The 25,578-nt window shown below is 42.7% G+C and overlaps 1 protein-coding gene, 1 long non-coding RNA gene and 1 pseudogene across 4 annotated transcripts in view; 2 read left to right on the top strand and 1 right to left on the bottom strand.

The window, feature by feature from the left end:
* Positions 1–1,151: 1,151 nt before the first annotated feature.
* LOC146894159 (uncharacterized) lies at positions 1,152–3,941 on the bottom strand. Its single transcript, XR_015002249.2, has 2 exons — positions 3,783–3,941; positions 1,152–2,314 (listed from the first exon to the last, which is right to left on the bottom strand). It is a non-coding gene; the product is annotated as an uncharacterized LOC146894159 (long non-coding RNA).
* A 1,012-nt stretch (positions 3,942–4,953) lies between these two features.
* LOC125388522 (large ribosomal subunit protein eL22 pseudogene) lies at positions 4,954–5,332 on the top strand (annotated as a pseudogene).
* A 17,113-nt stretch (positions 5,333–22,445) lies between these two features.
* The window catches only part of Kbtbd12 (kelch repeat and BTB domain containing 12), a 75,399-nt gene continuing 72,266 nt past the window's right edge, over positions 22,446–25,578 (top strand). For 2 of the 3 annotated variants that reach the window (XM_048416613.3, XM_085690598.2), the window contains exon 1: positions 22,446–22,501. The gene's annotated coding sequence lies outside the window, so the exon portion shown is untranslated. The other variant, XM_048416612.3, reaches the window with a different exon arrangement.

Consider the following 25,578-nt stretch of genomic DNA (forward strand, 5'->3'; position numbering starts at 1 on the left):
TATTTAGTTTGTTTCCAGGTTCTGGCTATTACAAATAATGGTGCTATGAACACAGTTGAACACGTGTCTTTTGGTATGATTAAGCATCCTTTGGGTATGTATCCAAATGTGGTATTGCTGAGTCTTGAGGAAGGCTGTTTCCTAATTTTCTGAGAAGTTGCCATACTGATTTCCAAAGGGGCTGTACCAGTTTACACTCCCACCAGCAATGGAGGAGTGTTCCCTTTATCCCACATCTCTCCAGCATAAGTTGTCATCAGTGGTTTTGATCTTGGTCATTCTGGTAGGTGTAAGATGGAATCTCAGAGTTGTTTTGATTTGTATTTCTCTTGATGGCTAAGGATGTTGAGCATTTCCTTAAGTGTCTTTTAGCCCATTTAGATTCATCCGTTGAGAGTTCCAAAGTGGCTGTATCAGTTTGCACTCCCACCAGCAATGGAGAAGTGTTCCCTTTACCCCATATCCTCTCTCTGAGAAGTTGTTCATCTAGCTCTGGTAAAGCACTGCTAATATTATAGTCACAAGCTAAAGATTTTAAATTTCCTTTGCTTGTTTTCTAAGAACAGGTCTAACACCCTTCTCAATTGTGCTAAGAACACCTCTGTCCAATCTGTATATCCAGCCCCAGGAAAGAGAGTTAACACTTTTGACCCTAAATCATTTCTGGGTTCCCAGGCTTTTTCTATGAAGCAAAGGCACGAGTTTACTGCTCTTTCCACAATGTGGATTTCAGTACAGTAGTAATACGAACATATCGAAAACATTCAACCCTTTCTGTAAACTTGAAAATAAATTCTTGTAAATTTCAGGGAATTGACTCGGATCCATCTCTCACAGGTCAAAGGGATTCCAGATAATCACTGTAAAGCAACATCCTGTTTCCCTGCCTGCCTATTCCCGAGGCTAGCATCTCTCTCTCCTATGAGAGGACCATGGGCCTAGAAATTTCAAGTGTACACCCAAGATAAAGCATTTTCCCTTAGCACCTCTGTGGGAGCAGGCCCAAACCAACGACCTCGGTGGGACCAGGCCCAGGCCAGCAACCTCCAGGGACCAAGCCCAGACCAGCAACCTTCCTCTGCAGGCCCAGGCAGGGAGACACATGGCGGGCAGGCAGGAGACAGAGACATGGATGGACACGACATGCAGAGTGAGGTTAAATATTTATTCAGGTTATGGAGGGGGGAGGAACAAGGGGGGATAGAAAGAGAGAGAGAGAGAGAGAGAGAGAGAGAGAGAGAGAGAGAAGGGGGGAAGTGGAGAAGTGAGGAGAGAGGCAGAAGCAAAGCTGCCTCTCTGAGAGGAAGACGGAAAAGAGAGTGAGCTCAGGCCAGAAGCTGAAGATCAGCCTGCCTCAGCGGCTGGGGGAGAGAGTGGGCATGGCTTGTCTCTTAAAGAGACAGAACAACCATTACATTCCCATCTCTTTTTTATTAAAAAAAATAAGCAGGCGGTTAGGCACCACAGGTCAAAGGAATTGGGGCGGCGGATTCTCAAGACTGCTTCCTGCTTATTTGTGGGCGTTGTCTTTGGGGGGAACTTGAGAAGGCTGGGTGCTGGCCACATACTGGCATAGCTGGTGTCTTTGCTCCTGTCTGGTGTTTGTGGCATGGAAATGTCTGGTGTCTCTTATACCTGGTTAAGGTACTGGCAGAACAGAGGACAAAGTTAAATTAAGGAAAAAAAATTTAGGATCAGGGAATTGAGGGGGATGTATCTGACCTGTTTAAGGTGAATCCTTTAATTTGGCTCTCTGGAACTCACAAGAATTTTTTGGGTTTGTGAAAACAGAAGTTTTAGACACATAATGACTAATAATGTATAATGACTGTGACATATTTTTGTACAATAAAAAGTATTTTTAAGATTATGAAAGGCAGCATAAGAGAGAAATTTGATTTGAAATTTGTTTGGTGAGATAACCTGGCGAAACTTCTCAGCTATCAAACTGTCAGAGATCTTTGAGAAGGATAAGATTTAACTTGAGTTACTGATTAAAAAATGAGAGAGAACTTACTTGGTTGGCATCCAGAGCTACTCTTTTTTTGGGTCCTCCATGGTCACTGAAGGTTGCACTTGACCTTTGCTGTTTAGCACAAGACCTGCTAGGCTCCAGAAGATCCTGTGGGTTAAGAAATCTGTAGAAAGACAGGCCTACCTTGACCTGAGCAGCTAGGCTGTCAATTCCAGTGATTCTGTTCACATCAGGAGATCTTTAGTTTAGATGAAAGACAGTTTTGCCCAATGGTCAGTGCTTGACAGTGGAAACGAACTGCAGATGGGTGTTGTTCTAAGCCCATTTGTCTTCTGTCTTCTTTGGAGGAAATAGAGTGCTGCTGTTAGGAGCCAACCTGTCTCTTTTTGTTATAAAAGGGTTTTTTTAATAATTAAATATTTAAATATTACATTCCCCAGATCTCTGATCAGTTGAAGGCTGTTTATCAGATATAACTACAGTATAGAATCTGCCTGGAGAGCTGAGTCTGAGCTTGACCGCACTGGCTCTCAACTTAACAGGTAAGATTTACACTCATAAAAGGACAGAAAGAAGAAAAATCTACTTGTAATATAAGGTTAATGACAGAACTGACAATAGTAGAGAACAGCTTAATATATTTTCAATATAAGGCATTTTTGTGAGAGAATTAAAAGTACATTCCAGTTTAAGGCATGAGACTTACTGATTTTCTAGTTTGAAATGAGATGCAATGAACAATTATTACATACAGAGAGAGTGAACAGGGATTGAGCAAAGTGGATGCTCTTGGTGGGCCCTACCAAAGGCATGCCACTGCACAAAACACATGTAACAGAGTCAACAAGAGGAATTTAGTGAAAACTGGGGGAACAAGGCAGGGTATACTTCAGTAAAGATAGGAGAACTTGGTCACCTGACCTGGCTCTTAAGATGGTGGTAAGGTCGCCCATACAATAAAGTTAATACTGGGGATCCAGACAGGTAATACCTCAGTAAAGATGGAGGAATTTGAGTCACCTGACATGGCCCTCAGCCAAGATGGTGACAAAGTTACCTGACCTAATCAAAATGGCAGCAGTCACATGTTGTATGGAAAAGTCACTCAGTTAAGATGGCGGTGAAGTCACTTGACAGTTAAGATGGTGGTGAGGTCACATGATCTCAGTCAAAATGGCAGCAGTCACATGTTGTGTGAAAAAAACCCACAATTTTTGAGCTGTAGGGGTTTTAAGCTCAATAAGAAATGGAAAAGCCACAATTTTTGAGCTGTAGAGATTTTAAGCTTAATAATAAGAGAGACCTAGAGGCATGATCTGCCCTGTCGCTGAGCTGCCATGCCACAAGTCGCCATGCCACAAGCCGCAGCGGGGAGCAAAAGGCTGGGACTGAAAAAAGTGGGGGCACAGACATGGATGGTTGCTATCCACAGCTGAAATTGTGAAAACCCGTGAAACAGCGACACCACAAGGCCTATAACGGGGACGTCTCCTTGTATAGGTGGGGTGCAAATTGGCGCAAACACCCAGGACCCATGAGCCAGGCATCCCCTGACTCTGGGTGAGGTACTATAGTCTGGCTGGATCCGGTCGGGGTGACTCAGAAGCCAGAGAGGCCAGTGGCCGCTCCAAGCAGCCTTTTACAGCAAGGGGGAAAAAAGGAAAGAAAACAAATGGGAAAAAAAAGAGAGAGAGAAAGAAGGATCTGAGGGACCCTGGGCCCTCAGTCACAAGCAGATTGGCCCCGGGCCATTCCAAACACAATTTAAGCTGAGGGAAGCAACCATAGCAGAATGGGGGAAACTTACCAATGGAAGCCGGTGGTGGGAGTAGGAAAAAACCTGGTTCAGGATCCCAATCTCTGGAAAGGAACTGGAGTGGAAGAGCCTATCCGAGTCACGGCACAAATTTTATGATTTTTTTGAGGTTGAATATTTATTCAGGGGGTTATGGAGGGGGAAAGAAGAAGTGGGGGAAGAGAGAGAGAGAGAGAGAGAGAGAGAGAGAGAGAGAGAAGAGGAGAAGCGGGGAGAGAGGCAGAAGCGAAGCTGCCTCTCTGAGAGGAAGATAGAAAAGAGAGTGAGCTCAGGCCAGAAGCTGAAGATCAGCCTGCCTCAGCACATAGGGGAGGGAGTGGGTGTGGCTTGTCTCTTAAAGATACAGAACAACCATTACACCAAGCGCAGACTATGGGGTCAAGAGTAGAGCCTCACTATCCAGCCCCCAGTGCGGTCAGGAGTACAGTCTGAAGAAATTCAGAAAGTCCTTTTAAGCTGAAGAATACCAGGTCATATGATGCTATTTCATGCATGTATGAAATGTTAAGAGAAGAGCATAGATGTGTATCTATCTATCTATCTATCTATCTATATCTAGATCTAGATCTAGATATAGATATAGATATAGATATGTTTAGTGTGTGAAATGTTAAGAGATATCTTATGTATAATTGATAAGATTAGGAAATCTTAATGGATAAGTTAAGGTTAAGAAGTGTTTTATAGATAAGTAATGGATAAGTTGTATTAAGATTAAGAAGTGTTTTATGAATAAGTGATAAGTTAGATTAAGGTTATGAATTGGTTTTATGGATTAGGTTTAGTAGGATTAATAATTGTGATATTGAATTGCCTCTGTGTTGCCCATTATCAATCCCCCATGCCTATTAAGATTGTAAACCCCATTGATATATTGGATATTGAAGTTGCTAGTAAAGAATCATTATAAAGACAATTCTCTTGCTTGGTCTGGTTACTCATCACTTTCTAGGGAAAAGGGCACAGAGTCCTCATAGATATTACTCGAAAAGAACCTGGAGCTGAAGCCCCTCCAGCTCGTAACAATATCTATCATAAAGTTTCTCCTCCACCATACTTAGGAGCAGCCATGTCCTCTTGAATACCAAAAAAAAAAAAAAAAATGGAAAACAGGACTGTTCATAAAAACTTCCAAGTTGCCCTTTCTGCCTCCTCTGCCACCATGGCGCCTGTGAGAAAGCTTGCAGTGAAGGGGGGCAAAAAAAAAGCAGGTTTTGAAGTTCACCCTTGATTGCACTGCCCTGTAGAAGATGGGATCGTGGACGCTGCTAATTTTGAGTAGTTCCTTCAGGAGAGAATCAAGGTGAACGGCAAAGATGGGAATCTCAGCCGAGGGGTTGTGGCCATGGAACAGAGCAAGAGCAAGATCATTGTCACTTGAGGTGCCTTTCTCCAAAAGGTATTTGAAATATCTCACCAGAAAATATTTGAAGAAGAACAATCTCCGAGACTGGTTGCATGTTGTCGCCAACAGCACAGAGAGCTATGAGCTGCGTTACTTCCAGATTAAACAGGATGAAAAGGAGGAGGAGGAGGATTAAGGCACATTGGTCTGGAATGTTTTGTATTAATTCATAAATAAAATTTAGGAACAAAAAAAAACTTGCAAGTTTAGATGTGAGAGAAGAAAGCCCCTTACCACATAGGACCAGACCCACATTCCAATGGTACCCTTGAACTCTCACCTGGTACCTCATGGGCATCTAAAGCTTAACCTAAGCACAATGTAATTCTTGGCCACCCCAACCCCTGTATAAGAAATCTAACACCTCAACTACCCTGACATGAAGTTGATATATGACCTTTAATGTGAAAAAAAATTAAGAAATCACCAGTTCTGCTATTTATACTGAAAGCCTGTTAGTACTGTCAACAGTGGGAAAGATTAAGGATTGTACTGTCAGTTCTGTTGCTACAACAAAATGCCCAAGGTAATCAACTTAAAGGATTATTTATAGTTTTGCTCCATGATTGTCTGGTCCTATTGTTTTGAGCCTAGTGCTTGAGAACATGGCAAGGCAAAACCATTCATCTCATGCTTAGGAAAGAAAGAAAAAGTTAGGGATAGGGTCCCACAATCTACTTCAAGGGTACATGGAGAGACAAAGACTTTTCAGTTGACTTCACTTCTCAACGGTTCTATCAACTCCCCAAGTGCCACTTTGGGGAACCCAACATTGCCAAGGGACAAGGCAAGTCCCTCTCTCAAGGACATGACCCAGAAGCCACCCACACAACGCACCACTTCCTCTCACATGCCACTGATCATAACTAGGTCACAGGTCATGCCTAACTATAAGGAAGTCTTTTTTCCCCTAAGCAGTCACATTTGTGAATGGATTCTATCAAAATAGGAATCAAGGACTGGCCACCTTTATTTCTCACAGTTACGACCCAACAGGTAGCATAGGATCAATCCTATCTACATAGGGGACATCTCCACACTCACACACATACCCTTGGAAGTATGGGAGGGTGTTTACAAAACATGAAGACTTCAAACACATCTTTCTTTCTTCAATTTTCTGTATTAAAAATCCCTTCTTTTTTTTAAAAGATTAATTGCATTTTTATTTATATGTATCTATTGTGTGTGTGCATTATCATGCTCAAATGTTGTGGAATATTATTTTCAGGTGTGTAACTTTAGTTTACGCTGCATTTGTTTAACTCTGTGAAGCTGTGTTACTGAGCCTGTCTTAAACACCTGATGATCCTAATAAAGAGATGAACAGCCAATAGCAAGGCAGGAGCAAGGATAGGTGGGACTGGCAGGCAGAGGGTATAATAGAAGGGAAAATTTGGGAGGAGCAAGAGAACAAGGAGATGAAGACATAAAGGTCAGCAACTCAGCCAGTCACAGAGTAAGAAGGAAAGAAAACTATACAGAAAGAGAGAAAGATAAAAGCCCAGAGGCAAAAGGTAGTCGGGATAATTTAGGGTAAGAAAAGCTGGTAAGAAACAAGCCAAGCTAAGGCCGGGCATTCACAACTAAAAATAAGCTTCCATGTGTGATGTATTTAAGAGCTGTGTGGCAGGTCCCCCAAAACGTCAAAAGAGTAAAACATCACACTGAAGTGTGTGTGTATGCTCACCAAGGCCTAAAGAGGGCACTGGATCTACTGGAGATGGATTACAAGTGGTTGTGGGTTGCCTGGTGTGGGTACCGAGAAGCAAATTCTGCGAGAGGAGCACTGTTAATCACTGCGAAGTCTCTCCAGGCCCAGAAATTGGACATATTTTTCAATGTAGCTTTTTACCCTTAAGTGAACCATACAAACTAAACATCTGAAGGAAGACATGTGATCAGGCATCATAGGTCAGCTCCCCAGGAAAGTCTGAGTCTGCGATGAGAGGGCAGGTGGCCTACTGGGGTGTGTACAGGAATCAACACCTGTGATGGAAGCAGAAACAGCTGGAGAGAAGAGTTGAACTTTAACCTAGGCTTCTGTTGACCTCCCAGTGGGCTCTGGAGCTAGGGTGGCCCTCAACCATCAGTCCTGGGATGCTGAAGGCATTCAGGGAAAAAGCAAAACCTTAGCGAAGGCCACTTTCTGTCCAGGGCCATTCCAGGAAGGGACTGAATAAGAAACCATAGTAGCCACCACTCAGTTGATGGAATGTCTGTGTGGGTGCCACAACACTGGGTGACACCAGGGACAGGCAAGAAAGAAGAAAAAGACAATCAGAGATAGTGTAGCACATGCTAAGGGATAGGCCTATCTCTGTGGATTATCCTACTTGATCTTTTCAGCAGCCTTGCAAGCTAATTGGTTAAATTCATCATATCTCAATAGAAACTGAAGTTAATGCCTCAGAGTCACTTATTCAAGAAGAGGAGGCAGATAAGCAGTAGAACTAACATGAAAACCCAGACAGGGATCCTTTGCCTGAAGCGCTTTGCTGCCTCCAGAACTAAGCCGCAAACATGAGACTTCGCTGGCATCAACTGGGATGAGACCTGCTAACAGCTTGGAAGGCCTTCAATGCCTCACTGGCATAAAACAGAAAAGTGAACAGCTCTGGGGCAGGGCGAACCTGCTCCAGCAGTTAACAATAGAAGGCAAACCTGCTTTGTGCAGCTAGGAGGTTTGTTTTGCATCCTCCTCAGGGAAGATGCTTCTGCTCTTAACACCGAAACTCAGGGCAAAAGAGCACAAACGGAATCTCAGCAAGAGTAAGCAAACTCAAGCCGAACAGCCCTGTAACCAGCCTGGACGTCAACAATCAAACAAAACATCACGGTTAAATCAGGCAAAGGAATGCTGAGGAACTGTCCAGATGAAAGTATACTAGGCTTTTTCTTTTGGGCCACCAACCAGCTCCCAAATCATGATCCAGAGGCTTATTGTTACTTACGAATGTTTGGCCTCGCTCAGGCTCATTTTTTGCTAGCTCTTATAGCCTGTTTCTCTTTACATTTTGTCTCAGGGCTTTTTATCTATTCTTTCTGTAAGTCCAGCTTCTTCCCCATCCTTCTCGGTCTGTCTGGTAGCTGCCTGACTGGCTGGCCCTAGACATCTCCCTTTTCTTCTCCCTCATTCTCTTCTTCTTTCCTCTTCTTCTCAAGCCTAGAGTTTGCCTCCTATTTATTCTCTCTGCCTGCCAGCCCTGCCTATCCCTCTCCTGCCTCGCTACTGGCTGTTCAGCTTTTTATTAGACCAATCAGGTGCCTTAGACAAGCAAGATAAAACAAATGCAACACATCTTTACGTAATTAAACAAATGCAGTGCAAACAAATTAACAAAGGCAGCATAAACAAACGTGACACATCTTTACACACCTAAAGTGATATATTCTGCAGTATAAACAAAAGTAACACACTTTACATAGTTAACTATTCCACAGCATTGAAAGGAGACCAAACAGAACTGCCAGGTAAATGCAGTGATGATCCTGGACAGGGGAAGATTCTAGGGGCTAGAGAGATACTGCATAAACTTCATGTGCCTCTACTCCGAATCTGTGCAAGTGCATGCTGCAGTCACCATTTTGATGGTGGTGTTAAGCTTCCTGGTATTGATGGTTACACCATGAGTGTGTAAAAGACCATTCCTGTTCCTGGGACTACATGCTTAAGCAATTTAGGGACTATGGTGAGAGTCATACCACAGTGTCTGGAATTTTCTTAGTCCAGTTTCTCTATCTTAGGGCTTTTATCGCTGTGAAGAGACACCATGGCTGTGGCAACTCAAAACGTTTAATTGGGGTGGCTTGCTTACAGTTTCAGAGGTTCAGTCCATTATCATCATGGTGGGGAGCATGGTGGCATGCAGGCAGACATGGTACTGGAAGAATAACTAAATGTCCTTGTTGTTGGTTGTTTTTACTCTTTGCTCTTTTGTTCTTACGCTTTGGGGGCACGTTACCCAGCTCCCAAATAAATCACACACACTGGGGCTTATTCTTAGTAATGACTTACCAGCCTTAGTTTGACTTGTTTCTTGCCAGCTTTTCTTATCTTAAATTAACCCATCTACCTTTTGCCTCCAGGCTTTTGCCTTTCCCTATTTCTGTATATCTTACTTTCACTCTGTGGCTGGCCCCTGGCATCCTCCTCTACTTGTTCTCTCTCGCTCCCTCTCCTTGTTCCTTCTCCTTCTATTATAATCTCTGCCTGCCAGCCCCACCTATCCTCTCTCCTGCCTTGCTAGTGACTGTTCAGCTCTATGTTAGACCATCAGGTGCTTTAGACAGGCAGAGAATCACAGCTTCACAGAGTTAAACAAACGCAGTATAAACAAAGCAGCACACCTTTACATCGTTAAACAAATGTTCCACAGCATAAACAAATGTAACACACCTTAAAACGATGTTCTACAGCATGCCCTACACTTTGCAGGCCACAGGAAGTCGAAGGAAACACTGAGTGGTCTCCTGAGCATAGGAAACTTCAAAGCCCATCCCCACAGTGACACTTCCTCCAACAAGGCTATACCCACTCCAGTAAAGCCACACCTCCTAATAGTGCAACTTCTTATGAGATTATGGGGTCCAATTACATTCAAACTACCACACTATCTAAGTAATTTTTTTTTAAAAGAGGTTTATTTGACTCACAGTTCTGGATGCTGGAGAGTCCAAGATCAAGTGGCTGCATCTGGGGAGGGCCACAGTATAATGTAGAAGGCAAGTGGGCACCATGTGGCCTGGCTCTGTAACAAGCAGCCTTAGAAGAGAAGAACTCTCCCTAGATAGTATTAATCTGTTCACAAGGACTCTGTCTCCACTACCCAAAGCTATTCCACTAGGCCCCACCTCCTAACACGGCTGGATTGAAGAAGTATACATCTCAACACGAGTTTTTTGTTGGGGGAAACCATGTTTAAACTACAGCAAATATCAAATATTAGAAAACTAGAATTACATAACATAGTGACACAGGTAAATACAACAAATGTTAACAGTAGTGAGAGGCCACTGGAACTTTTTTGAGTTCTTAAAATTCTTTCAAAATGAAGAAATAAAAAAACTATATTCCCATAGCCATAGTAAGTAGAGGCTTATGAAGGAGGTAGTACAGAGACATGAAATTGGAGGATGGGGTTTCTGTGACCAACTCCCTGTGTACCGAACAGTCCTGAGACACAGCAGCCTGGCATGAGAATTGAGGAGAGAAGGAGCAAAGGCATTATGCAAACTGCAAGCCTCACAGAACACTCTAATCACAGGCACCGCCACCTGCTGGGAGGCTTAATCAGAGTTGGGGGGCAGAGCCCCGACTGAGCCAGTGGGATGCTGACTGCAGTTCAATCAGTGAGCAAGACTGGCCTGCCTTTTCTGATCAGGTTTGGGAGAGAGAGACTTACTAATTTACAAATCTAATTGTATGCTAATTTGTGAAACCTATTTGGGAGAATTCCATCCATTTTCTATTCTTCAAAGGAGTTTAGACATTCAGGACTTGGAGAGATCCTACACATTGTTCTAGACAAATGTACTGTCTTTTCAGTAACCCTGCCAAGTGAGTGGGGGGGGGATCACACAAACCTCAATATTTCTCCGCTCTTATACTTCCTTATAGTATGGGGGGGAGGTGTCCAGTCCTCTGCACCTCCCAGTAAAGATGTCTGTCCTATCAGCTGGCTGCTGTCCTTCCCGACTTTGTCAACCTTGGTTCCAGTGCTGGGAATCTCTCCCTTTCCACCAATAACTTGCTTTACTTTTTAAAAAACTAAACTTGAGCTCCAGTCCTAACATATTTTTGCCTGAGCCTGAGGCACTCCCAGGACTGCTGGGTGTTTGTGAGGTGTGACCCACAGGCTCATCACCTGCTCACACCAAACCCACCTTCTCAAAGTCAGAAAACAGCTAGAAAATGCTTTATCTCTTAGTTGCAGGCTTTGCCAGAATCTTTAATGTCACACTCCGATTCTCCAAAAAGGGAGACATGCAGCTGAGAATTTCCTGAATGCTCTAACCCGAAACTTAGCTTCTAGATCATCTGCAGAGACTAGCATTCTCCTTCCACTATAGCTGATCCGCACACGAAGTTTCAGCTTTCTGCTGGCCGGTTCTCTCAATCCTTTCCTCTTGGATGTAGAGCTAAGCGATATTTCTCTGTGGCTAGAGGGAACTTGTGACACGGTCCTTCCAAGTAGTGGATGAATAGAATAAGACTTGCCTCATCCACATCTGACTCCCACGAGACTCTCAAAGCCTTTTCCGAGTCCTTTCTCCTCATGGCTTTAAATGGCTTGATCATCTCAAACAATGTTAAACTCCTCAAGTGGGGAAAGCTCTGATCCGACCCCAGCTCAGCAATCTTATTCCATCATAGGTGTTTTACTCTTGCAGGAACCCTTGTGAAAGTCAGTCACCGACCCAGCAGTTGTCTTTACTCTCTGACCTCTTCTCTAATGTTTGACATCTTATTTCTCCCTCTGCACATTTCTTTGCTGATCATGCCTTTCTCACAACACGTTACTTTAGACTCCGCAAATATTTTTTGACTGATCTTCCTGACCCCATTCTCAGTTCCATACAGAAAGTGTCTTAGTGACCTGTAAGTATTAAATTAGTAGAATGTGAGAGGGCAGGACAGTGCAGACATTCTATGTTTTATTTTTACTGAGGCCTTTTCAGGTGTAACTAGAATTTGATCTCCTGGATGGAGAATCCCATGGAAGATTACCCAACTCTATTCTAGAAACCCAAGGGGAGGATGTCTGCCAAGTGAGATGCCAGGACATGGTTTCTGCCTTTAAAAATTCAACGTTCTGGACACTCAAGGGCACACCTAGGTCCCTGAACACTGGGGTGTAGTCCCAGCTAGCTGGCAAAAAACTTCCAGTTGGTGGTAAATTGTGTCTGAGTGACCATCTCTGGTGAATTCCCCATAACAATGTATTTCTAGAATACCTGAGAAACTTGAAGTTAATGCCTGTGGAATAAGGAGCTAGGAATGTGGGACTTATGTCAATCATATCTGCTTCTGAATGAGAAGAACATTTGCCAGTTGCCTCATTTATTTTTAAGTACAACTGCTCCAGCTCCTGCCTACCTGCTGCCATTTTCCCCATCACTATGGTCATGAACTCTAATCCTCTGAAACTGAAAGCTCCCAATAAACTCATTCTTTTCTAAGTTGTCTTGGTCATGGTGCTTTGTCACAGCAGTAAGAAAAGTAACTAAGACAGAAATTGGTACTGTGGAGTAGGTTATTGCTGTGACAGGCCTGGCTATCTATTGTTTGGGTGGTGTGGGACAGTTCTGTATTCTGTCAATTATGTTTTAAATAAACGCTGATTAGCCAGTAGCCAGGCAGGAAGTATAGGTGGGACAACCAGACAGGAAGTAGAGGTGGGCCAATGAGAACAGGAGTATTCTGGGAAGAAGGAAGCTCTTTCTACAGTTGTGAGCCTGCCACAGAAGCAAGATGTGACTTCCTTGCTGAAAAAGGTACTGAGCCATGTAGCTAAAATACACTAGAATAATGGGCTAATATAAGTTATAAAAGTTAATAAGAAGACTGAGCTAATGGGCCAATCAGTTTATAACTAATGTAGACCTCTATGCGATTTCTTTGGGACCTAACAATTAAGGGAACTGGACAGGACAGAAAATTCAGACATTTGGGGTTTGTTTTTTTGTTTGCTTGTTTTAGGACAAATGCAGAAGCATTGGTACTTTAGACTATGAAAGCAGTTGAATGCTGTAAGTGGGGGTTAATGGGAAACCCTAGCAGTAGCTTGGAAGACAGTTGTGGTGAGAGCAATGTACACTATGGAGGCCCAGCTCAAGGGTTTCAGAATGAACAATATTAGTAAATGAGCTGGAGACCATTTTTGTGATATTTTGGCAAAGAATGTGGTTGCCTTTGCCCTGGTTCTAAGAATTTGCCTGGTGCTAAACTGTAGAGCTTTAGACTAATTTCGGTGGCAGTGGAGATTTCGAAACAGCCTAATATTGACTCTGTTACATGATTTCCAGTGATCATTCTTATGCAGATCTATAATGAAAATGAGCAAGTGGTGTCAAAAGAAACAACAAATGATACAGTTTGAGGAGAAAAAGAACCCACATAATTTAATGTTGGACCCTTGGTTTGTGCTAAAAGAGATAGAGAAATAAAGGGAGTGTACCCTTAGGGCAGTACCTCACCTTGCTAATCCTCCAATCTGTGTGTGGTGGGGGGTGGAGGACTAAGGAATTATCCGTTTCATAAGAGCAACAACAATTAAAACTTATGAAAATTTAACTCAAGGAGGGTATCAGGTTTTGTCCCAAGCAGGAAGAGGAACTTGGCACATGGTGCTGGCTTTAGAGCCATGAAGAATACCTCCTGAGTAGTCTTAATTTTCTTGAGTATTTTTCATGAGCAAAGGGGTTATGGAATCTTCATTTATGATTAAGAAGAGCCACTGAGGCAAGGCATGTGGGAGGGAGTCCTTGCATGGAGGCCCTAACAGGCCATTGTGTGAAGCTGCTTGGTGAAGCCTGTATTGTGTCGGAGATGCAGAAGAAGTTGGAGTTGGCAGATAGATGGGCTATCTGCCAAGAAGAGTTTCAGGCATAGAATAGAAGCAGTAGCCCGAGAGAGAAGTGTTTCGAGCCACATAAGCCCTTTGACATCAGATATGGAGTCATAACCGATTTGGAGTTTGCTTTGGTGCACTGTTTACTATGCCCAGATCCCTCCCTTTTAGAATGACAATATGTATTCTATACCTTTTAAGTTTGAAATATGTAATTTACTTTTTTATTTTACAAAAGGTTACAATTAAGAGATTGCTTTGAATCTTAGAAGATACTTTGGACTTTTAAACTTTGTTGAGACTGTGAAAGACAATGTGAACTTTTGAAGTTAGACTTAATGCATTTTGGATTATGAAATAATCTATATAATAATCTATATACAAATCTATGGGGACCAGGAAGTGGAATGAAAATGGCTCCCATAGGTTCATATATTTAAATGCTTGGTTCCCTGTTGGTGGAACTCTTTGGGAAGGATTAGGACGTATGGCCTTGTTGGAAGAGGTGTGTTCCTGGGAGTGAGACTTGAGATTTCAAAAGCCCATGTTATCCACTCCATCCTATCATGTTTGTAGATGACATGTGAGCTCTTAGCTACAGCTCCAGTGCTATGCCTGTCTGCCTGCACACTGCCATGCTCCCTACTGTGATGATCATGGACTCTACACTGCTGGAACTGTAAGCCCCTATAACAAAATGATTTATTAGAGTGGCTTACAGGCTGTGGTCTGAGTAATCCAACAATAGTTGTCTCCTGAAGGAAAGGCCAAGGATCTGATAGTTGTTCAGTCCATGAGACTGGATATCTCGGCAGTCCCAGTCTGGTGCTGGAGTCCCAGGAGGTCCTAGAGATCTGCCTCCTTTCAGTGCACACTGGAATCCAGAAGAAGTAAGTTCTAACTCCAGTGAGGGAAGGGCTCAGGATAGATGAACTTGCCAGTGAGAGAGAGGGCAAACAAAAAACAAAATCTTCCTCCTTCCATGTTCTTTTATGTGGGCTGCCACCAGAAGGTGTGTGGCCCAGATTTAGGGTGCATCTTCTGATTCCAAATGATCCAGTTAGGATGGGTCTCCCACCTCCAACACTCCAAACTAAGAAAAATCTCTCTCAGGTGTGCCCAGTGGCTTGGGTTTCAGGTACTTCCAAACACAATCAAGTCGGCAACCAAGATTAGCCATCACAAGCACCAAGTGCTCCTAATCCCTGAGCCAGTTCATGGATACAATTTTTTTTGAAGGCTTAATAAATCTCTTAGGTTATCCCAGCAAAGCTATGACATAAAACCATTGTCAATGAAGAAACACAGCATTTTCAAGGAGGAGGAGACACAGTTGGGAAAGGCCATGGAAAGCAAGCTAGCACAGAGGCAGGGAGGCTGAGAGCAGCACAAATGACCCCCACAGGTGCAGGTCACACATTATAAACTTAGCAGCAAAGAGGAAATATAGGCAAAGGTGCTAAGAGGGGCAGGAAAGGGAACAAAAAGTTTTAGAATTTCCTAAACATGAAAAACTAAGCAGCTCTGTATGAAAGCAGAAGACAGGGAAAATCCAGACGTTACATATCCATTATCTGCTCGCTCACCAGGTTATAATCTCCAAGGAACGGGATCTGTTTTGTCCACAGCTGACCAGCACCTAGCTTTACCTGGCACAGAATGGATGTTAATCGATGTGTGACAGGACTAGAGGAATGGAAAAAGCAAACAGTCCCCCAATGCCAGTGTCAAATTACTCAGCATGGATGAACTCAGAATTGAAGAGGGAGTTCCGACAAAAGCTAGGGCCAGCGGGTTGCAGTGTGGGACAGGCTTTCCTCGTGTGGTATGGCATGAAATTTCCTCTCCCACCTGAGTATTAGCAAGTGGAAAGAAAGGGCTGGATCAAGATACAAAAAGAATGTTTGGAAGTGAAGCATGATTAATAAAAACTCAGGGTCAGAAATCGGGGTTCAACCTGAAGATCTGAAAAGCAAAACAGTCAACCACTGGCTCTTACTTCAAACTCAGTCTGAAATGGCAATCCTGCCTCCCAGAATCTCAGAATGAGACTGTGTTTAAGAACTGTCTCACACTGTTATATATTCCTCTCTAGGGCTGGAATTAAAGGCATGCACCACTCGATTTCCATGGCAAGTAGGGTGGCTACTGGGATTAAAGGTGTGTGTCATTGTAGCTATTGGGATTAAAGGTGCATGTCACTTTGTGTGGCTACTGGGATTAAAGGTGTGTGTTATCATAATCTGGTCTGTAAGGCTGACCAGTGGGACTGTCTTATTCTCAAATCTTCAGGCAGTCTTTATTTATTAAAACACATTTGAAATGCCACTACATGAAAGAGAAGATACATGGTCAAGAGGGCAAAATGGGAAAGCAAAACCCTTAGTTTGTTTTCTATAGAAGGATTCATTTTAAGCACAAATGAGTTCAGTTAAAGAGTTCCCTTCTTAACGCTTCTGCTGCTAGAACAATATCACAGACCCATGAACATGTAAGAAGGAGGAGAAACTTATTTCTCAGAGTTCTGGAAGCTAGGAATTTTAAAATTAAAATGCCCACATAGTTTGGGTATTATAACATGACTAAAAAAGCTAACACCAATGAGACAAAGAGAGAAAATTGGGTAGAATCCCGGCAATAACTAACTTATTTCCTCAATAAAGGCCTTGACCCATCTGAGAAGGTGGCACCTTCATGATCTAATCACCTATTATAGGTTCCATCTCCCAATATCTTCAGTGGCAAGTAAATATAAAATGAGCTTTAGAGGGGACATCCAAACCATAGTAGCCTATGAGCCAGTCATGGACTCATCCCTAGGGATGCAGTAATGAGCTGGACCACTCTTTCCAGGAGAAGGATAGGGAGCTGAAACACTGTCGTGCCATCGGTGAAGGCTATTTACTAGTGAGGAGAGAGCTGGTGTGCTTTGAGGACACAAAAGACAGCATCAGTCTTCTGCTAGAAGTGTGTTTTGGTGAAGACACAAAGTGGCCCTGGAAATAATGATGGACTCCCTAATTACATAGATTCATTTCTTCCATAGCTTATCAAGCATCTACTCTGCACCAGGCTGTGTTAGGCTTGAAAGCACAGACATATACACTCCTTGCCCTCACAACATTTGAACGGAGAAGACATTAGTTACAAAATTAAACAAGTCAGTGTTAAACTAAATTGTAAACAATTAGAAAGGAGGGGCACGGAGGCATTGTGAAAAACAAAATAAATGTTTGAGTTACAGAGTGCAAATGGTACATAATGTTACCTACTTAGAAGATATAACATTGTATCTCCCATCTTCTGTATAGAAAAAAAAAGTTTGTTATCCACAATAAACTAAATTCCCCAATCCCTGTCACCCCAACAGCTAGGGTTTGTTGTGCAACTAAAAGCCATCTTGTAACCATCTTGCGTACACAGAGGTAGCCTCTCAGAGAAAGGTTCGGTATTCCCTCTTCACTACTACTTGTAGGCAGTGGTGAGCTATCCTGGGGCAGGTGGGTGAGCGCAATATCTGAGGGGAGGGAGATTAAGAAGAGAGGAGGAGGCTGGGTAGCTGACACCTAGAGACACTTCAGCAGCCATGAAAAGCTCCTATCCAGGTAAATGTGTACTAAAAACTTGCTTTCTGTATTTGAGGGTGCTCTCACTCTGGTGATCTGTAAGGTCAAACAACATAGGATCACTGGATCACCGCTTAATAACAAGGCAAACAATAGCACCTCATCGTGCGTGTGTCAAGAACTACTTGGCACCACACTAAAGCAGAGTATGAGTACTCATACATACACTTGGGACTTGGGGATTTCATGGCTGAGAAAGATGAAATAGTCCAAAACAAGAGAAATTTGGTTTCCGGAGGTTTTGTGATTAACTTGTATGTGGCCTCAAATGCCCCCGGGATGGAAAGGCTGTCTGAATAGGCTGTGTTCACAGAAATGTAACAGTGGGGCTTAGTAAACTGGTAATAACCCCATTCTCTGAGCTTCTCTGCGATTGATTCCTAAAATGGGAAAGCCAACAAAAGAAGTATGGTCCGTATCTAGCTCACTGTAGGATGAAGCAGATTATGAATAGGAGATAGCTTTCTGCTGCATTTTCAAGATCTTTTTGAAGATCAAGGACAATTTGATTAAAGTTTGAGAGACGAATCAAAGGACAGGCAAGCTGGAAATCTTGGCAACTGCCAGGAGGAGGAGATATGGAAAAATGCATGCCTTTGAAGTTAGGCATGGAGGTCAGAAAAACAGTGTGAAAGCCCAAAATGTCAGAGAAGCACACTTAACAGTGCTGGGTCACAGATCCGAGTTCAGAGGACGACTGTTTCCAGACTCTTTGTGTCACACCAGGGACACGTGGTTAGAAGCAGAAATAGAGAACTTATTAAGAAAGGGAAAGCATGCTCAAGAATAAGAATGGTGGAAAAGCACAAAAGTCCATTTTCAAGAAAATGACTTGGCGTGACTTTATAGTTTATTAATCACTTTCACATCCACTGGCAGGACTATTTCATCCTCCTACCAGTTTGTTATGTAAAAAGACCCATTACTACCTGCCGGTTCTACTGCAGGAATCTGAGTGACTTGCAGAGAGCAAGAGGCTTCAGGGAGCAGAGTCAGGTCAGGACACTGGGTGTCCCAGCAGAGGTGAAGAGAATAGTGGCCCTGGCCTATGAATGCTTTCAGGGTTGGTGTGCATTATAGTTCAGATCTGGAATGTCCTCAAAGGCCTATGTGCTAAAGGTTTGCTCTACAGCTTGGTACAATTAGCAGGTGATAGAAACTTTAAGAGGTAGGGCCTACAACAGTGGTTTTCCACCTGTGGGTCATGACCCCTTTGGGGTCAAATGACCCTTTCATAAGGGTCGCCTAATGCATTACTATTCAAAACAGTAGCAAAGCAATGAAAATAATCTTATGGTTAGGGTCACCACAATGTGAGGAATTGTATTAGAGAGTTGTAGAATTACGAAGGTTGAGAACCACTAGCCTAGGATGAGGTCTCCACATCATTAGGGTTATGTCCTCAAAGTAATTCACAGGACCTCTGACTCTTCCTGTCATTCTTCTACATCCAGGCTATGAAGCAAGTTGTTTTATTGCTTGTTGCACCTGTTTTAGAGAATCTATTGCTGTGAAGAGATACATGACCATGGCAACTCTTATAAAGGAAAACATTTAATTGGGGTTGCTCACTTACAGTTTAGAGGCTCAGTCCATTTTCATCATGATGGAACATGGTTGTGTGCAGGCAAACATGGTGCTGGAGAAGGATATGCTACATGTTAATATGCAGGCACAGGAAGTAGACTGAGTGTCACACTGAGCATGACTTGAGCATATGAGACCTCAAAGCCTGCTTCCACAGTGACACACTTCTTCCAACAAGGTCACACCTACACCAACAAAGCCACATCTCCTAATGATGCCACTCCCCTTGGGGCTGTTTTTTTTCAAACCACCACAGCATCCATTTGCTTCCACCTGGGTAGACTACCACAGTCTCTATAGCAATTGTACCAATTGATCATAAACTGAAATCTACAAAACTATGAGCCAAAATTAACCTTTTTCTCTTTATAAGTTGATTTTCTCAGGTGTTTGTTAAGGTGACAGAAAACTGACTAGAACTGAGGAAATACTGCAATGGGAGTACAGTGTGCCAGGCACTGACAAGAATATCTGTGCCTTTTAGACAAGGACCAAAAAGAGAAAGAAGGAAGGAAGGAAGGAAAAAGAAAGAAAGAAAGAAAGAAAGAAAGAAAGAAAGAAAGAAAGAAAGAAAGAGGGAAGGAAAGAAAGAAAGAAAGGACAAAAGAAAGAAAGGAAAAAAGATAAAATATGCAACTGCTAAAAGCTCTACCGTTCCATAGGGATCCACAGATGCTGAACCTGAAGCTGCATGTGAAAACATGTTCACACACACACACACACACACACACACACACACACACACACACACACACACCATATGCAGCAAGGGAGACCTAAGTGCAGGAAGCTGACCAAGAACCAAGTTTAAGCTTCAGAGCTCTTAGTGTTTGTTTGATAGATCAGTATATTTGCTAAATATTAACACTTGATAAATCATTTGGCAAACAAGTATTTTGAGATCAACTAAAGTCACCTAGGGATGAAATGCAGGATCTAAATTGGTCTCTGAATGCCAAGCTCTGATTTTTCACACAACCCCACTTCCCCTTGAAACAAATATAAAAGGTGAAATAAAATAGGCAACAAGGAAATTAAAGAGGACTTCAGCTCAAGCCAAGAAAGACCCCTTGGCTTCATCCTGACACCCTATAAAGAAAACTAAACGTAGAAGTGGGAATACTTGTAGAAGGATCTAAATGGAGCTGGCCCATCAAGGGGTGTTTGTGAGGAAAGGAGAGGAGTTTCTCCAAACAACTGAAGATATGTACTTGAAGACAGAGACACATGCAAGAGCAATGCTACAATGCTGTAAGGGAGACCGAGGCAAGAGGAGGAGGAGCCCGAGGGCGGCAGCAGCTGCACAGTGAGTTCTTCTCTCAACAAAGAAAGAAAGGACAAAAAACTGCCAGTACAATATTTATAGATTAAATACACAGAGTAATGTCAATCGCCAGTACAGTATTTATAGATTAAATACACAGAGTAATGTCAATCGCCAGTACAATAGTTATAGATTAAATACACAGAGTAATATCAATTCTTAAAGTAAGGACATTTTCATACGTGATACAATTAAATAAACCTTGAGGGCTTTATGTTAAGTTCAATAAATAAATAAAAGCAAAAGGACAAATATGATATGCTTCTGCATATAAAGTATTATAATAGGTTAGTTCATACAGGTGGAAACTAGATGGCAATGCCTGGTTCTTGTGAGGAGGGGACAGGGAGTTCCTTTCTAAGGAGCACTTTGCTTGGTGTGGATTTTAAAATGTGGACGTGGAAATGGTTCTGGCGGTTGCGTGGCTCAGTTACCGGCGACTATAACAAACTATCAGAGATGATAGTTTATTATAGAAAAGCGGTTATTTTATTTCAAGTGGGAGAGGTTGTTGAGTCCGTCGCTTTGGACCTCTGGTAGGTGACCTGGATGGTAATGGTGGGGAGTGGCAGAGCAAACAGCTGGATTCATACCGGAGCTAAGAAGACCAGCCGAGGTCCTGTTGACTCCAACAGACATACCCTCCAATGACCTAAGGACTTATCAGGTCATAGCGCTTCCCAGCAGCATCACCCTGGGGCTCACATCTTCAACACGCTTCTGGGAGATACTCAGCATCCAAACTGTAGTAGGTATACAGAATTGCTAACATTATTTAGGGATGCTAGATTGAACACTTAAAACAAATAAATGGTAAATTTTATGATATACATTTTACCACAAGAGTTTTTTTTTTAAGGCAAAAGAAGAGTGTGCACCAGAGTGATACAACCCGAGAAGGACTCATCTCTATGACCCCAGCTTGCGGGGATGCTATCGTGTCTCATGGGCGACAAGCAAACCTTGAACTATGAAGCCAAAAGCGTCTTGCACTTCTGATCTTCCTGCCATCACCTTTTGGGTGCTGGAACTACAGGAATGCCCAATCACCCCCAGCTTGGTCCTGACTTCTAAGAGGAAGGAATCACACACAAAAGAATCAAAGATTCTAGAAACTATAAAACCACCAGGAGACAGATTCTCTCCTAGAAACATGTGCCCACTGGCACCTTCATTTTAACCCATTGGGAAGACATTTTCCAGTTCTGATCCCCAGAGCAGAGAAATGTTTAATGTAAGGTAGCATACATACTGAAGCCATTTCGTTTTATTTTAAACTAGCTGACTTAATACTATTTCTTTACCCACAAAGTATAGACTCTGAGAACACTTCTCAGGGGTAAGTTTCCCATCCCTACAATACCCTCAACTGAGAACAGAATTAATCTTTCCTTGGGAACCACCCCCCCCCAAAAAAAAGAAATCAGAGCTGATTGCTCAGGTCCGATTGTCAGCTGTAATGAATAAAAATATAAAAAACCAAATCAAAACAATGAGTTGTTTCTAAATGCGAATTGGTCATGTGATATCTAGAACAAATTATACAAAAAAAAAGAGAGGTTGTATGTCTGAGTTTTATAATTAACTGGTTCCTGTGTTTTATTTGGCAACCCTACCAAAGGCTTCTCAATGAGATCACACAAGCGCTTGTGTTTTGCAACGTTTAAAGACTAAGTGAAAGATTTGTCACCTTCAAAGGTCCGACTTCCAAATTCTCTTTTAGAAGGTGTCTTTTTAGGCTCCTGACACATCTCATCCCTGACACAGGGTCTGTGGCGGGGAGGCTCTGGCCTGACATTGAGCGCCTGGACATGCTGCGGTACGGAATCGGCGCGGGAAGAGCCCCGCGCAGGCGCAGAGCACTTGCTGGGTCGGAGTCTGCAGTGAAGTATGAGTGGAATCGGCGCGGGAAGACCCCCGCGCAAGCGCAGACTGCGGCGCGTGGCCGAGCCGCTTCCCGCGCAGAGTTCCCGCACCTGCTACCTCGGGGTGGCCGCCAGCGCCGTCCTTGTCCCCGCTGGGACTCCGCCTGTCCCCCCCGCACCCCCCTCGCCCTGTCTATTTATAGTTCTTGTCTGCACTGGCCCATTTCGGGCAGTGTGGTCAGTCAGACCCGCCCGGCCGTGCCCTCGACCCCGCGGTGTGCCCAGTCACGGCGCCATCGCAGCGGAGTGAGCGGGGCCGGGCGGCAGCAAGTAAGTAGGGGCCCAGAGGGGACGCGCCCTCGGGGTCGGCCTGCGAGGATCAGCGGCCGCTGGGTCCCCCTGTGGCATGATTCATTTGCGTGCTGTCCATTATGATGCCCTCCCCCCCAAATGACCCGTTTCGTCCCAGCTAGACGCTAAACGCCATCGAGGTAAGGGCTCGCCTGCCTTGCTAGAGCTCCTTAATAATGCAGGGTTCGGTTCGTTTAAATTCAATCAGCGCTGAATGTATCCCTGGGCAACTCTCTTAACTTTAAAGCCAGGAATATAATTGCCCTGCATTTTCCCCACATGATTCTTAAGAGGAACTAATGAGCTATAATGCATATTAAAGCACTTGGGAAAGTAGAAAGAACTGCGAATGCAAAAACACTGCGAGCTCACCAAAGGAAAGAGAAAAGAAAGCGTGTTTGTCTTTATCATCTCTGTGACTCGTTATTACACGCCTTGTATATGTTTGGGGGAGAATTATTAGTATTAAATCAGGGAAACCACAGCACTTAGGTGGTGTGTACTTTCAGAGCCATCTCCAACCACGTTGGTAAATGTAGGATTGGGGAAAGGTGATGATGGCAGAAACAAACCCAGCAAGGGCGTGTGATGCTGTAAACCAGGGGTCGCGAACTTAGATGGCTGTAAAATAGTCTACAAGAAGAGAGTTGAGCAAAGCAACATGAAATAAATAATGGCCGACACTTAGTAAAGGTGAGCAGATATGCTGTCTGAGGAGCTGCAGTTGGCTTTTCAGGTCACATGGGAATCAAGGGTCCGTTACTGCCGTATCTTGCTTTTCCCCTATAGATGTGGGAATGTTTCAGGTTTGTTTATTGATAGTGTTTATTAATAACCAGCTCTGCTGGTTATTCCCCCAAAATGAGGCCTCTATCTTAGAGAGCAAATGATGGCTATGGATTAATCTTGAGGGCGAGGTGAGAAGTGATGTCATAACGCAGCACATTTTATGGGAAGGGAAGAAAGTCTTCCGGGTGAATTTTCTAGTTGAACAAGAGGATAATAGCTTAAAGTTTAAAAGCATAACATTTAAACAAAGTAAAAAAATCTCCCAAACTGACGTGTACATGCAAGATAGAAAGGGGGAGGGGCCGGCATGGTGGCACGTGCCTTTAATCCCAGCACACAGGAGACAGGAAGGCAATATCTCTGTGAATTAGAGTCCAACGAAGACTACACAGAAAGACTCTGTCTCAAAAAATATTTCTAAGACAAAGGGGAGGGAGGAGTGCAGTTACTAGGAAAGAACTGGTACTAAACAAAGCCTTAACCTGATCAAACCATGCCAAGCAACTCTGACATGCAAAGTGTCACCATGGACACAATGAAAATAGAGAAGTGAATGAAACAAAGCCCTTTACATCAAGAAAGTGGTATCTGAGCCGAATTTTGAAGAACTGGGCAAGGAAAGAAGGATGTTCCTGACACCGAGAATTGCATTATGAGTTAAAATTGCTAGCACTTTGACACTACAAAACATCTACAAGAAAGGAAAGTCAGGAAGTGAGGCAGGCAGTGGTGGGAGGAGCCAGATTACAGGGAACCCGCAATACTTTGAATGAGTGGTGGTGAAAATTGGCCCTTGATAATTTTTTTTTTTAATGTGAAGAAAATTTAATTTTCTTCATGGTTGCCACTGACTTTTAAAAGGCCTTCTTAATAAAGGATTTTGTTTTAAACATTGAAACTGGGACATTATTTTCTGCCATAATGTTGACATTTCTTGGTTTGTTGACTCAAGTCTCTTGAAGGCAGTTTTGGGAAAACTAGATTTTGGAGCCTGTCCTAGTCACTTTCTGCTTTTCAGTCACTTTTTGTTGTTTTTTTTTAAGTAAACAAAAAAGCAAAGCTTTGATGTTGGCCATTTCTATCATGGCTGTAACCTATTCACTGTTCCGATAAACACATAGCAATTCTGAATCTAGTAACTTCTCCCATCACACAGGTCAATGCTAAAAAAATTAACAAAGAAGTGAGGGATAGCCACAAGATTCCAAAGCTGTTGTCATTCAGACCAGATAGGTTTCTGTATTTTCCCATCGCTCATAAGTTGGGCTGCCTACACTTTGATATGTAAATTTACAATATATGAAAATTCATAATGTATCTATTATTTCTCTGCATATGACATATCAGATAATGCACAGACATATCAGATAATGCACAGACATCATTTTCAACACGGCTAAAGTTTTCAGAAGCCATAAGTGATTAATATTAATACAGTCTTTTAAACACATTTCATGAAGTTTTCAATCTATAAAAACAGGCTTAAAGAACAATGAAGTGTGGATTGAGTCCTCACCATACAGCTGAGGAAATTAAACATTTATACAATTGAAACTCCTTGTCATTCTGTCCTGTTTGTCTCTCTTTCTTCCACACCCCATGAAGGCAACCACTCTCCTGAAATGAGCGCTTATAACTGTCTTCATTTCTTTATGTTCTGGTACTGCTGTACAGGTCCTTCAAAATACATAACATTTAACCTTTTTATTTGGGTGTTTTCAAATTTATAAAAAATCCAAGAATGATATTAAAAACTCTGTTAATACACTTTACCAAATCCACCAACTATTTATATTGTCAGAATATATGATCTACACTTCTATATCAGAATAGCCTACCATATTGTATATTTTAAACACATTCATAGTATGCAGCATGTATTCTGGTCTTTTTCATAACCATGTTTTTGATACATGAAGATCATGTTTATTAATCTTTCTGTTGTACAATATTCTTTTGAGTGAATATATTATAATCTGCTAATGGATATTAAGTTGGTTTTTGCTATTTCAAACAGTGCTGCTATGAATTTTAATTACTTTACCTTCAACTAAAGATGGGGAATTTTCTTAGCAAAGCTTGGTCGTTATCAATCATTCAGGAAAGGTGGCAACTGCAAAGGTAAAGGAAAGATGACAAAATCAAACATTGTGAAAGCAAAACATTTAATTTTTGTAACTCATTCTTTGTGTCTTTCACATCATGCCGCCTGATCCCATCCATCTCCCTCCCCCCAAAATAAAACAAAATAAAATTTAGGAGAAGAA

Source organism: Myodes glareolus, chromosome 6 (assembly GCF_982192425.1).
Source record: "Myodes glareolus chromosome 6, mMyoGla1.1, whole genome shotgun sequence".
NCBI lineage: Eukaryota > Metazoa > Chordata > Mammalia > Rodentia > Cricetidae > Myodes > Myodes glareolus.